Here is a 13328-nt window from a genome sequence, read left to right as displayed (position 1 = left end):
ATCCTGATGAAATGTTTTATGAGGAGTTGCATAGTTTCGGGAACCTTATGCAACACTACAGTTTCCCCTTATTAAAACTTAACGCTGCCTTAATGCCAGTGATGGATATATTATATTTGTGCTCCTTGATTGAGGTGGGATTAAAGGGGAGATCGATACAGCAGGGTCTTTGCCGCAGGGTGTGTGGTCTGCGATAGAAATTATGAAGAGTCAAATGCATTGCTTCAACCTGTGTAATACACACAGGTAAGACTCGATATGGGACAAAGCGAAAACGTTAGCAAGTCTGAAATCGGGGAGACACTCTACAATCGATGAATTGAATTGTTGTTTTAAGCACACTTTATGCACAAAATGACTAATCGGGACTGGACTCACGGTGGGATCAGAACCACCGTGCCTCCACCGAGTATCGAACCCGGATCCCCTTGATTGCAAGGCGGCCGCGACAATACAACTATGCCATCGGGGAGGATATCTCCCATGATCACTGGTGGATATCCACTCCATGTGTTACAATGTCCATATTATTCGACTGCTCAAATAAAATTCCTGGCAGTCACCTCTTTGCCCAAACGTGTAAGTGTTGGATTCGTTTACACACTCAAGGTCCAAAGTTCGAGTGCTGGTGTGGGTATGCATGTGTATCTTCATCATCGTGATTAACCAAAACCCAAATATTTTCCCATAATTCTCTTGTCCTAATATCTGAAATAGGGAAAAAGGTAATAGGAATGTTTTGCCAAGCAAAGTTCCCAATGAAAAGGAGAATAATATTTTGAAAAGAAGTGAAAGGAAAGGAAAAAATGGGGAAAGGACTCGAGAGTCAACTAGGTGGCTGAGCGCGTTAAGTGGTGGACTATAAATACTGCCACTTAAGGTCTCGGGTTCAAGTCCCGGGTCAATGTGTTTCTTGTGTGTCCCTTCCTCAACCTTATATATTTAACACTCCTAATTGTCGCCATTGGACAAAAGTGGAAGACAGGCGACGCACAATAACAAATAGTACAACTGCGTTCTCGAAAACCACACGACTTGTATGATAACGATGTTACGATGCCTCATACTACAGCAAAGGTAGTCGTTAATGATGTGTCGTGTATTGTACTGTACGTTGGAGTGTGATTTGTACCTATTGAAACCCAGCACCAATTTCCAGGTATAAAAGCTTTGGATGCATTTTTTTGGTCTTGTATGCAAATTGTAAAGAGGAAAATGAAATCATCTTATTTGTCGGAGTTACCTTGCAGGTACCCACTACAGAAAGCATACCTCCTTACCGGTAATTCATAATTCTAATTTTCCGCTTGGATAACCCGTAACAACCGGTTTCTAGCCAGTATCAGAACGCAATTTTTACTCTTACGTCCGTCATCTCCTATGTATTTCATATCTCTATATCTCTCTATCATCTCTGCCTGTCTCTCTCTGTAGGAATTACCAAATCACAGAATTTGTCTTCATTCGTGCAAAGCACAAGTCTGTTACAGGACGCTGACCACTCCGTTCTCCCTCAATTCTTCAGAGCTCGCAATTCCACTATCATTATTTACGCTTCCCGGGTTTGGTTATTGCATTGTGGGAATATCAGCCATCGCAATCGGTCATAAAGCGGAACTTTGAAGACAGGAGTTTTTCAGTTTTCTTTGTTCTCGAGACATTTCACGAACTTGTAACTGGATTCCGGATTTCAATACAAGAGCAATGTTCTCACGTGAACCTATATACCTGGAACGATGGAGTACAACCAAACTGGAATTTCCTAGTCGATTGAAATAGGTCCACAGTGTGGTACATCCCTTGGTATCTGGGCTTCCCCGATGGCGTAGTGGTAATATCGTCGCCTTGTAATCAAGGGGGTCCATGGTTCGATGTCCAGGAGGAGACACATAGTGGTTCGGATCCGAAACTTAGGTCCAGTCCCGATCAGCCTTTCTGTGCATAAAGTCATAAAATGGACTTAAAAATAAGCTCAAACAAACTAGTTTATTTCTGTATGTGGTCTCCTACGTCCCATAGAGCTCATAACCTTCGGAAGAGATCGAAGCGCTCAGAAACTAAGATTGCAATATAGTCCTATGTAAAAAATGTAATTGTAGCTTTCAGCTTGGCTCATCACACCCCTTCCTGTTTTCCCTACTCTTCCTTTGCGTCCTCATTTTAAATCCAGTCAAAGACGTTTACACAGGTGTAATTGTGACATTTAGGAATTTAGTGTTCCTTGTGTTTGTTCATTATTCATTATCATAGCGAATTAACCGACAAGGTTGAAAAGCGATTTAAAGCATGTAAAATATAAACTCGCAACATACTGGAGAGTTGCCCGGATGAAGTCGCCTTGTAATCAAGGAATCCCGGATTCTATACCGGGCGAAAACCCATAGTGGTTCCGATCTCTCTCTAAACAGTAGGCAGTGATGTGCCGTAGACTATAAGTTTACGTCTACATGCGTTGTCTACACGTAATCTACGCGTAGATTACATTGGGCTGTAGTTTACATAGACTTACGTAGGCAATCTAAAGTGCATTAAAGTTAATCTTCAAGGCTTTCATGAAAGGAAAGTGACATTTTCAACTATATTGGTTCCTAACGAAATGAAAAGAATCCTATTTACAACAAAATGTCTCTTCTCTTCTATCATCAACTATGGAAGAAGATAAATAGTATGCAAAAAACAACAACAGATGGCAGTCGTGAGGCAAGAGTGGTCTTTTTCCCATAAAAGAGTAGAATGTTTCCTATACTAGGTTTCTTCCTAGGTGGGAATTTGTTCGAATTTGGAAGAAAGAGTATGAAAAGTTCTCTTCACACATCAGCAACTGATACGCAGTATAATTTTCTTTTAATTCCACGGCGCCCTTTCTTAAGTTATCACCTTTAGCCATGTTGTTTACATAGATTACCTAATCTACGCGTATAAAATAGTCTACGTATAGAATGTAGACTATCGTTGTTTACGCGTAGACGTACATCACTGACAGTAGGTCCAGACTTATATGAAGGATTAAAATGCCGAGTGTTCATTATAGTTTCCCATCATAAAGATTAACAAATAGAAAAATCGGTCTCAATGAAAGAACTATCTCCATTTCATTCATTTAAAGACAGGGCAGGAAATGAGTAATCATTGCGGGTTTGCATTTTTGTTGAAGTTTCGGCAACATTTGTGGCTTTTTTCCCTGTCTTGGCTTGCTTTGTTATGATATTTTCCCCTTTGGCACTATTGTCGTACTAATAGGGAATATAACAGAGTATTACTGATAATGTAGGAGTTATATTATACTAGAATTATGCTAAGTAGGTAGACCTAGTCATTTCTATTCTAATAGAAATATTTGCATTTTTATTTCTTCTTCCCTTGTCCTAAGTGGTTTACTCGATGTACTATTGTATATTGAGCCTGGTATTGCAACAGTAGCCCATACGAATAATGTCCAGCGAAGTGAATATACAGCGGAAAGACTACCTGCATTCGTTCATTTAAAGAGAAACTGACAAAGATGAACATACCTTGAAATAGGTAATAATGTTAACTTCGCATTCAGTGTAACATTCTTGTAGCTGACGTAATGCCATCCTGATCCGATCTGTTGTTGGAATGTCAAAGTCACTCAACCGTCCCAAATAAACACGATTGTACAATGACTACAGGAAAGCGTGAAGGTGAATGGTGCTTTGAAACACCTACGTTACCTCCACACATGAGAGCACAATGGTAAACATCCAGAAACATCGTGGAAGTATCCGACAATCCAGAGCGGAACATCATGGCACATCAGGTAGTCGCATTGCTATGGAGTGGAATGAAGACGACATCTCCATGGAAACACGAATAGTTGCAACCTAGGTTACACTCTGTACTTGTTCGAATGCGCATTCTTGTTGACGCTATGAAAAGTGCAACCGTGTCATAGCTTGTACTCTAATATGAACATTGTTTCTCCAGAGTTTCATTTGGGCCTCCCCCATGGCGCAGTGGTAGCGTCGTTGCCTTGTAATCAAGGGGTCCCGGGTTCGATACCCGGTGGAGGCACAAGTGGTTCGGATCCCACTTTAAACTGTAGGTCCAGTCCCGATTAGCCATCCTGTGCATAAAGTGGACTTAAAACACCAACTCAACAACAACCCAACTCCAGAGTTTCATTTGGAGATGTCCTTGAAACGTTCTGCGTCTCTTCTAAACAGTTTGGAAGGAGATGTTGCTCAACTAATCACATTTCAGGTTCTTCAAAACTGAACACTCCAGAGTAGTTCAAAGTTCGTTTATACCTAATTTGACAAAGTGCAAGGTATTGGATAAGAACCAAAACTAAACTCAGTGCGCAAGATTTTCGAAAATGAAGGCCTGGCAAGTGGTGATGCTGTAAAGCACCACTCCTGATACCTGGCTATCCCCATGTGAACCCGCTACCCAATTCTCCTAACGGCATAAACAATGACAATTTGTGATCTTCCGAATCGAACCGGGAACCGCTTGCTCCAAAGTTGAAAGCGACTCCGCTTGAATAAAAAGTAGGACGTTTCTTCATCACCATGTGTTCTTACAATGTAAGTTATCCTTTAAACTAAGGGTACAATGGCCAAAAATCTCTACAAATGGATTTCCACATTGAAAAATTAATTATCGAGCTACTGTAACAAATTGGAATTACTGTCGAGATTTGTGTGGGTACTTTTAATTTATTTCGTTACTAGCTGATTACCCGGCGTTGCCCTGATATTTATTTATCCCAATCTTGTATTAGACAGGTAAATAATGAATTCTAACTATAGTGTAAAATGTAACTAATTTTAAATGTGATCGTGAATGTCACCAATTAGCTTAACGACTCCGAAAACTATGGATTCGACACTAATCTAGGTCATTTGTGGCATTTTATTTTTCACCTCCTCTCACTCCCCATGCCGATAGGTGATGAATTTGGGGTTCAGCCGCTTTGGGAGTGTCACGAAACCTATGGATTCCATTCGCAACATAGCCTGAATGTTAGACAACCCGAGACACACTATCGTTGTGCGGATTGCATAGAGACACGGATGTCTGTCTGTGCGGAATTTAATATCGGTGGTTCTCGATTATTATTACATGTCACCCCTATCCACCACACCCCTAGGGGTGCCAGGGGTATCTTACCCCCACAGTATTCATTTCCAGATTTCAAGTGATACGTGTACCAAGTTTAGTTGAAATTGCTCCAGGCGTTCGAGAGTTATGCCGGAACAAACAAATACACCACACCACATACATACATCCATGTTTATATTTTTACGTCGCTTTTATGTACTTATTGGCAAATCGCGACGATCACTGACATTATGAAGATGAAGGGATATTCACAAAGAACACCGATTCGCAACGACTGTCGTCGTAGCGCGCTGTACATGGGTTATGATTAGATGAGAAACCACGAACTTCGGTGGTGAGATCGAAAGTCGATAAGTATACTACGTCATACGAGTTTGTGGAGCAACGCCGCGAATAACGGTAGAGAAGGGGAGAAAGCGAGTGGGCGGAGTAAAACCGCGCGTGCTGCTGGAAACGTCTGGTAGCTGCAGCCGCATTGGCCTCTTCCTTTCCCTACCACGCGTTCACTGATGGCGCGCTCTCGACGCACTACTTTCGCAGAGGACTTGTTTTCGTTCGCTTGCACCACAGACTACTTGGATAGAGTATATATGTGCCAGCCAAACACACAATGTGTTTATGGAGGTGCGATTGGAACATTTAGAACGCGGTTTCACCTAGATCCTAAACCACTCGCTTCTCGGCGTGGAGGTTTATGAGGGAGACTTCAGTATCACGTTCGGTAACAGGGCAAACAGTAAGTGATCGGTTTGTTCATTGAACTCTCCAGCCTAACTATTGCCTATTTTTGTGGGAGCAGGAAAAGGTTTATTTCCCATTTTGCCTCGACTCATCTCACCCAACAGGTTAATAGGTGCCGGAGCTTGCCCCGAGTTGATATTTTCCTGGAGATGAGGCCTTGCTCGAAAAGGTTTATTATCCAGTTCGGTAAGAGTATTTAAGGATCTAGCTGTTACGTATCTATTGTGGACAACTGTACAAAGACTACATACAACCTAGAGGAGTCCAGATCTACCACCAGTACGTTCACCGTTCCAAACTTCCCTTCTCGGAAATCAGAATTTCCATGTGGAGAGTGAAAACATAAATCTCTCTTTTGGAAAGGAAAAATCTCCCGGAAACCTTTCCAAAAGACTCGGGGGTTTGTTGAATCAGAAATCCCAGCATAACACTCCTGTCCCAAGATAACGTCTTCTCTCTTTTCTCCTTCTGAGTCTCAAAGCGGATTACCAAGGCTGGACCCAACTGGAGGCTTAGTATGTTTTCAGTATCTCAATATACAGGAAAAATATTTCCTTTGCCACGAGTGCCTTGGAGAGCACGAAGACCTTTTTCTTTTATGCCGATGATACATGATACCCACATGTCCCGACACGAGCATTACGTCTACATATACGAAGGTTGAGGATGAAGATTATGTGCTTTTATCCTCTCTTCCATTGCTGCAAAGAGTGATACTTTGGTGATCCAAGCAGCAAGCTGAAACAAACATGGAAAGGTTGAGTGTCATGAAATATATATATATATTGCTCGAAGAGTTCTCTTTCTTCACGAAGGTATATCCCCCACATCTCTTAAGATGCTTAACTGTACACACGAACATGGACCATGTGCAGTGGCGGCGATTAGGGAGGGCGAGGGGGGCAGTTGCCCCCTCACTTTTCGCCACTTTTGCCCCCGCACTATGCTAAACCTTATCTACAAAGGGAAATAAACCCCTTTGACCCCTTGTTTTGGAACCCAATCGGCGCCACTGACCATGTATGTGCGCGTCTATCAGTATAAAGCAACCTCCCCAAGTTTCTACAGATAATGATGATAAATTTCACTTTTGTGCACAAATTTCATTAACCGAACCATTGTCTTGGCATGCATCGACACATATGGTCATGTTGCTCCCTTGGAACTATACAAGAAAAAAATCCCCTAATCTAAAACCCTTACCTTAAAGTTTAAAAAGGGGTGTAAAGAGCCCTTTGAGAAGGTGTAAGGTTGTAAAGGGACCTGCACAGGACATACACAACACGTTAAAAAGGTAAGGAGACACTAAAAATCTTCCTCAGAGATAGTGTAAGAGACCCGCTCTTCTCAAAAAAGCTAAAAGCATCTCCAAACATAGATGAAAAGAAGTTGGGAAGGTTAAACATTTGCCTGAGGGGAGTAAAATCGGCACATTCGACATTAAAACGAGCTATTCTCTAATAGAAAGTTCAAGAGTGTGAAATAACAGACATGAAAATATGCTGCTTCGCAATTACGCTTATTTGCATGCGACATAAAAATCACCGTGACACACCTCTACCCAAAATAAGTGCATTTAACTCATAATTAACTAAATAACACGGTATTTCAACCCACAAAATTGCGATATAGTCATCTGTTGGTTTTTAACGAATATCCAAATATCTTGTCTTTACCCAACGTCACAGTCAATGTTTCGTTTGTATCGAGGTGCATCTGCAATAATGTGTAACAGTCCAACTACGTCGTGCGAGATTATGGTTAGCCTTGAAAGGCAAAAGGATGACGTAAAATGAGAAAAATGCAAATACTTTCGATTCCCTGTGTGTTTCAGTAGTTTTGTGTCGGTATGAGCTGTTTAGCATTTCTCTTCCAGTATGTTTTCTACTCGGTAAGCAGACTTTGATTAAGCGTTCTACGAAGTTCTTCTAAGTAATGTTACTTCAGGCATGGTAGAATTAAAGGTAAATGGGAGGAGATCACTCTAGAGACATCTAAAACTAACAACAAATCAAATTAGAGTAAATAGCAAACCCCACCCCCTCTGTGACACCTAAAAGTAAGCGACCGCCCTCATTAGAAGTCTAACCCATAAGCGATCACCATCAAACAGGTTCAAAACTAAAGATATATCTAGGATTAAGATGATTGACTGATTTGATTTATATTACTTCGCTTTTCTGATACTTTTGTCTAATCGGAAAGATGAGGATGAATGATGCAAAGGCCGGGAATCGGACACGGGAACCACTGGCGTCGCAGCGCGTTGTGCTGACCAGTCCAAAACGATACTTGGCGGGATTAACAGAGAGTAAGTAGTGATCATCGCGGAGACGACGTGAAAAACTAATGATAAATCTTCAATGGCTCTAGGGAGCCACAGCAAAAGGGAGTTATCCCCCCAAATATTTGGATTGGATTGATTTGGTGTTTTATGTCCACTTTATGCACAGTAAGGCTAATCGGGACTGAACCTACAGTTTAAAGTGGGATCCGAACCACTGCGCCATGTGCCGCCACCGGGTATCGAACCCGGGACCCCTTGATTACAAGGCAACGACGCTACCACTGCGCCATCGGGGAGGCCCTCCGTCCCCAAAGAAATAAGGTTGTTAATCCGTCACTTATTTCGGGGCAAGAATAAAAGCTTAACCCAGCAAGTGACCGCTTCGTACCTGCATGACCGCGGCTCATTAAAGAGAAGCGTTTGCGTGGGGTCAGTTTCTGGTTACGAGTTCAAATCACGAGTCGCTGCCACCTTCTCCTCGTCTCAAAAGGAAAAGTCCTTTAGCCAACCACTCCGCGCGAGCTCCCCTCGCACGCGGACCCTTCTGATATTCAGCCCAGGCGAGGGACGAGGAAAGAAACCATTATAAGGCCTCGTACTCTGCGAGTGCCTCCTTGCTGGTCGCCCAACCGCTTCCTCGGAGAGTAGCTTGCATATCAAATAGAGGAGGTGATTGAAAGAACCACCCCAAGACCGAGAGATAACGAGAGAGGAAAATATCTTACGGCATTTTAGAAGAGCTTAACCAGGTTAAGGGGAGTAAAGAAAATTGTGAATATTGATTAGAGTTGTCCGTCTCCTTCGGTTCATCTTATTCCTCTGAAGTGTATACTGTGAAACGACTTGTGTTTTATTCTCGCGTGGTTATCACTGTTAACACTGAAACGGGAAAACGTTGAACGTAGTCTAAATGTGCTAAATACTAAACATTGTGTTAAAGCGACACAGACCACACCACATTTTGGTCAAAGTTTATCTGTGTTAACAGGGTTGTTAAATGAATTCAATTCCGGTACAGGAGATAAAATCAGCAATCAAAAATGGATTCTGGACCATAAAGAACCTTTCTATCTGTAAAATATGTCAATTAGGTCTAGGGACCTTTTCCGGATCAATTTAAATACGGTCCAGGACCTTTTCTTCCGGATGAATTTCAATGTAACAATACGCAACTTGGACCGAATTTAAATTGTGCTAGAAAAAAGATTCCGGTCCTGTTGCAGAAGCCAATAGAACCCATTAGAATTTATGGATTCCTGGATCCTGAACGACCCTGTTTACACTTCTGAGGTTACACTTGCCCAAAATGTTGAGTGTACCTGCAGGAACCATTGAATGTGTCGTTTTAACACCATTAATTTTTGCAATGTCCACCAATGCGCTTATTCATAGTTCAATTTAAACTAAAGTCATAGTTTGTAGTTCTGTTTGTCCCTTATAAATGTCATGGTTCATCTTCGCCGTCCCGATTAATCCAAGAGACATAAAAGCATCTATAAATAGCCATAGTACAAGAAAATAATGAACTAATAGGTACAAGGTATAGCCGCGAAATGGATATAGTCTCAAGAAGTGCAACTATATAACTGACACAACCGTAAACAAAATCTTTGTAGCAAAATATCGTTTCTAGGGCTTCAATAATACTACTTATAACCTGGGTTGTGAACCACCTAGGGTGACTTCTTCAATAAAACTTGGTGTACTGTACTTCAAAACTGGAGTGTTTTTTGAAAATTATTATAGTGCACTTTATTTCTATTTTCAAGTATGATTTGGGTCCCCCCCGATGGAGTAGAAAATTGAATCAACTAAGAAATAAGTACATATAAGTGTATTGGTTAAAAAAATCTTCATTCTCACACAAACTAACGTAGCAAGGATCTCTCAATACATATATCTGCAAAACCATAGGAATACAGCAGATAAGTTTTGGAACCAGTAAATCGATCATCACGTCCAACTATCCTTTCCAAGTGAACTCGATATTTTTCAAGAACCCCATCGGCTTTTCAAAGAACACAATACCACCAATCATGTGGCCAAATTACAATCTACACTATATTCAGCAAAAAAGAGTACTAAATTGCAAGTTTCCAGTACCAACTTAAAGTGATCCGTACGTCACTGCGTGATACCAAAAAAGAACTTCTTAAGAGAAGATGCAGGAGGGTGGAAGAGTAAAAAGAAGTCGGTCCTCCTGAGATAGAATCTTCTTTCAGATGTTCGTCAAATTTCCATTTCCATGGCTCCTTTCCCTGGCAAACTGGAGGACTTGGAACCGGGCGTGAGGTAGAGAATAGCGGGTAGTTTGTTCCCAAAGCATCATCAACTTCTTCAGTCAGCCGGGAATTGGAACGAAGGTAGTGACTTCGGAGCATTTCTTCCTCTGCTTGAACATGACTAGTTCTAACGCCGACGTTTTGCTTCAGCCAAGTCAGCTAGAACCAAATTCCCAGAAGCCCATTTCTTCAGAACTTAGGTATGAAAGAGCCTGCACGTTCTTGAGACAGTGGAAAGGGAGATTGCACTAAACTATACCCGAATTATCAAATCACGACAGATGGCTCAAAAGAATATCGCCTTGATTACGGAGATGTGGCTAACAAAAGTACTCTACGTGATAGATATGCATCATGCATCGATTCAAATTCTTAAAGCATTGGTGTCTTACGCTTCTATTGTTCAGAATACAGCATGGCACCTGAATTGCTGAGAAGTGAAATGTTTGATTATTGTCCAACAATCGAGGGTTTATTTTGCCCCATCATCTATTTCTCTTCTTTTCTATCTTCCACATTCTTTCCCTCTCTCCCTTTTTATCTTCCTCGGTCTCCCTCTTTATCTTTTTCTGTATCTTTATCTTCCACTGTCTCTCTTTCTATCTTCCACTGCCTGTCTCTCTCTCTATTTTTCATTTTCTCTTCTTCTTCTTCTTATATCTCTCGCTGTCCCATTCTGTCTTTCTCTCCTTTCTATCTTGCAATGTTTTTGTTAGTAAGACGTATCCAACGATTACTTAAATTCAAATTTCGCCTATATTTTTGCACAGCCTTTCTTACTCTGTCTTCCTCTCTTTCCCTTTCTATCCTCCCCATCTCTCTCTCTCTCCCTTTCTATTTTCCACTGCTTCTCACTCTGTCTCTCTCTCTCTATCTTCCACTGTCTCTCTCAGTCTCTCCTTCCCTTTCACTGCTCCTTCCCTTTCTATTTTCCACTGTTTCTCTCTGCCTCTCCCCCTCTATCTGCCTGTTTTCTTTTCTTTCTATTTTCTTCTGTTCTTTTTCCTTCCTCCTTCCTTCCTTCCTTTCTTACTTTCTTTCCATTCCATTCTATCTCCCTGTCTCATTCTTTGCGTCTCTCTATGTGTGTGTTACAGTTCTAGCAGTTTCTAGTTCCTATTTTATACATTTCTTTGTGTGCGATTGCAGATCTAGTCTTAACGATTCTGAAAATCTGAGGAGGCTGGAATTCATTATGAGGCCCACCCAACGCACCTGTTTCTGTGCACCTTCTGCCAGTGTAGCTGACTTATGGTCTACGGAACATCGATAGATACAACGCCTACCTCCGGTATCAATCGCTTCTGCGCTACTTGGTTCCTCTAAGTAAAGCGTTTTGTTCATGTTCACATCACGTGACGTGGCTGGAGGTGTGGGAACACTCAGGGACAACCACCCTTACACGGCAACACAATATTGACAGCTTGTTGGCAACAAAATCGAAACGCTGATTACGTGACGACTCTTGCATGTTTGCTACAAAGGGGAAAACGATACAGTCGTTACAAATAAAAGGATTCCGTGCTCCTGGCAGATTTGTTGATGAACTGACTGGCCACGGGTAAATGTAAATTACAATATTTCGACATTCAGTCCCTTCACACGCCCCCCTTACTTCATGTGTACCGTTTCTGGTTTCCTACCCTCGTAATGCGTGCGCAACTTTTTTTTTTTTTTTCGGATAAGGCGTTTCCTTGACATGCAATTTTTGAATTTCCAAGGGTTAAGGGGTCAAATATTAGCATTGCTTTTCTAAGTTGAATTTCTTCAAAAGCTGTTCCTAATTATTTTCCAAATGTCTCCTACCCTTTATCTCATTTACTGTAGTCTTAGGTTTAACTAAGGCTCTGTACTTTACTATCTCAAACAATGGAATCAAGTACCCAATTTAAGAGGGAATTAACAAAATTCTTATTACGACATTGTTTTTATTCAATAAATCTGTAAATATTAAATTACATATTGTCAACAAAGAGAGTTCGGTTATACAGAAAATGGAATTATACTATTTATATTAGGGAGACCGGGGCACTTTGTCACAATTTTCACATTTTATTTTTTTGTGGCTCTCACGTAAGGCCGAAAATTATAATTTTTCACATTCAAATACTTAGTTATCTTGTGCACAACATATGTTCCTCTGTACAATGTAACTCATCCTGAACTGGACTTATTAACTCTTCTTTATGATCAATACAGTTGTGACAATTTACCCCATATGCGGGGCAAGTCGTCACAATATCTGGGGCAAGTTGTCACATGCTATTCTAGTAGCAGTTTCATTAAATAGGTATATATTATTAATGCAACTCCTAGAAAAAGACTAGCACTAAATACTTAGCATGTAAAAGAGACTTAAAAGCTAATTAAATTAAAGGGTAAATTATGCTAGTTAAACAGGAAATAAAGTAGGTGGGCCTGTATATTTTCTTCATCCCAAAAGATACATATATTGTTACATCAATCTTTGTAGTTAAACCAGACCTTCATGAAAACAACACTAGCTTACAGAGTAGCTAATGAATCAAAACTACAAACTTAAAGGTTACAGAAAACTGTTTCAGTAAGAACATTTGCAAAAGATAGGGCCTACACTTCCAACACACGAAATTTGCCAGTGGCATTCAACTTTCTTGTGATTTTAGAGTTAATAAATTGCAAAAATATTCCTATATATATATGTCCGAAGCTTGTTTTAGGTATGATACTAGTAAGTCTTCCTCATGTTCCGCAAATACTCTGTTACATGTTGAGTAACCCAATGTGAATGAGCATTGCCCGGACTGTAGTTCACTATCTGTAACACGTGCACAAAATCTCGCCAATGTTCTGTAGTGGACATGACATTCTTTGGCAGCTTTACGTATTGATACAGTGACAACATGCCCCGTCTTATTTGTGACAACTTGCCCCACGCGTCGTAGTTCCTC

Source organism: Lepisma saccharinum, chromosome 25, assembly GCF_977018435.1.
Source record: "Lepisma saccharinum chromosome 25, izLepSacc3.1, whole genome shotgun sequence".
Taxonomy (NCBI): Eukaryota; Metazoa; Arthropoda; class Insecta; order Zygentoma; family Lepismatidae; genus Lepisma; species Lepisma saccharinum.
The sequence above is the reverse complement of the archived record's forward strand: the minus strand, read 5'-3'. Positions refer to the sequence as shown.